The following is a 1,944-nucleotide window of genomic DNA, read 5'->3' as shown; positions in this document are numbered from 1 at the left end:
GTCTAATTAGGCATTCTAGGTTCCAATGGTCATAGTGATGTCTTACTATGAAAAACCTGCTTTTGAATTACCCATTTCTTTCTGCAGGTATGCTATAGCCATAGTTCTCAAAGAGGACTTACTCAACTTAGGTTAGCTCCAACTTAGGTTAGGTTGAGTAGAAGGGATGTCTGAGCATCTTTTCTTGAGGAAGTAGAAGAAAAGATGGTGGGTGATGGAACGTCTGATCTGCTCAGCCAGGTGTGTGTGTGCCAAGTCTCCCCTAAGTGTGCATGTGCTCAGGGCAGGGTGGGCAGAGGGGAGAGCATTTGATGGCATCCATCAGAGTATGTGTGAGAGTGACTGTGAAACAAATGTAGGCAGCTCTGAGCCAAACGTCCATCACTAGCCAAGGCATCTGCAACCACATTTGTGTTTGGCTGGGATGGAAAGGGGTTGACTATCTCTGTCATTGTCTTCCCTTGCTGCCCTGATCTGGAGCCGGAGGAAGGTGTTGCTATTGATGTCATTTCCAAGCTTGGGTTGTTGTTCTCTTTGTAGATTTTATGCATTGGCAGATAAAAGTCTTGCGTAAGAAAATGATCATTTAGGAACAAAAAAAAAGCTCTTTTGTAGTGATATCTAGGACATTAGGCAGGATGGTCTTTCCAAATAAAGTTGGCTGGAGATGGGAAGACTGGTATCTATGGGTCATAAAGCATCATGCCTGTGCATATTTCCTGCCAACAGGCACTTACTCTGCACGCCGATCCCATGTGTTAATGTCAGGACTTCCTTCTTTACAGGGTGCTCAGGTCTTTCTGCTAAGTCATCCTGCCCATGGCTGGTCCTCTGGCTGAGGTAGGAAGGAAGAGTGCATTGACCTCAACACCTTCTCAAATAACTTTATTTTTCAGTTGGCTATTTTTCAACGTTTATATTTTCTATAAAGCAAGACAGGAAGGTAGAACAAAAGCAATTAAATAGCAGCCAGCTATTCATTTTGTTTTTCTCTGGATTCAGAAGTTGGAACTTGACTGGGTATTGAATCTAATCCTACCACACATGTTTAATAAGCTCTTTGGAATACACAATACAGCCAAGAGAGTCCCAAGTCTCCTGTGGCAGCAGAAGTGCCATGTAGTGAGTGAGCACTAACATTAGCCACGTCCTAGAAGAGGAGCATGTTGTCAGAGTCACTTGACTATGGATGGAGACCTTTGCTCCTCTCTGCTAACCTCGTCATATCTCCCAAACTGTTTTTCCTCTTAAAGCCTTTCTATGATCTCTTTTTGTCATAAGAAAATATATACATGGACCATCTTCTTAAGCCCCAACTGGAATCACCTGTGGAGGATTTGGAAAAAGAGACGGTTTGATTTTTGGTAGGAAGGAACAAGGATCAAAGGAAGAAAAGGTGTTTTTTCTACCTTTTAATGTCTTCCTTCCAAGGAAAAAATAGTTTCAGAAAGATTGGGGGAAATGTGAGCTTATCTGACCAACCTTGTCCCCAAGATAACGGGCAACTATAAATCTTGATTGAGCAATGGGTAAAAGGAGTTTAATCACTTTCACCCATTTGCATAAGTAGTATATCATTATGTTCCAGACTTAAATATTGTTTCTTTTATATGCTTTATTAACCTTAGATTAGGTGGTTTTTAAATAAAATGTAGGGCTATAAATTGGAAACATATACTTCCATTCTTAAGTGAAATCAGTGGAAATCTTAAAATAATATTTATTCAAAATATGTCATATGGGGGGGGGGGTGTATCTTTGGAGCTTCTCTGCGATGCTGTCCACAAGCTCCACAATTCAGAACTGCCTCAGTCTAAAAATATTTCATAATTCTTATGCTAAGAGTTTTCAGTCTGCAGTAGAGGATTCTGAAGAAAGACATCAGAGTTGCTTTCAATTATAGGGACTGTTATTACACCAGGGATGGCGATCATATGCTCTCCA

This window comes from Myotis daubentonii, chromosome 18 (assembly GCF_963259705.1).
Source record: "Myotis daubentonii chromosome 18, mMyoDau2.1, whole genome shotgun sequence".
Classification (NCBI taxonomy): domain Eukaryota; kingdom Metazoa; phylum Chordata; class Mammalia; order Chiroptera; family Vespertilionidae; genus Myotis; species Myotis daubentonii.
Note: the sequence above shows the minus strand (reverse complement) of the source record.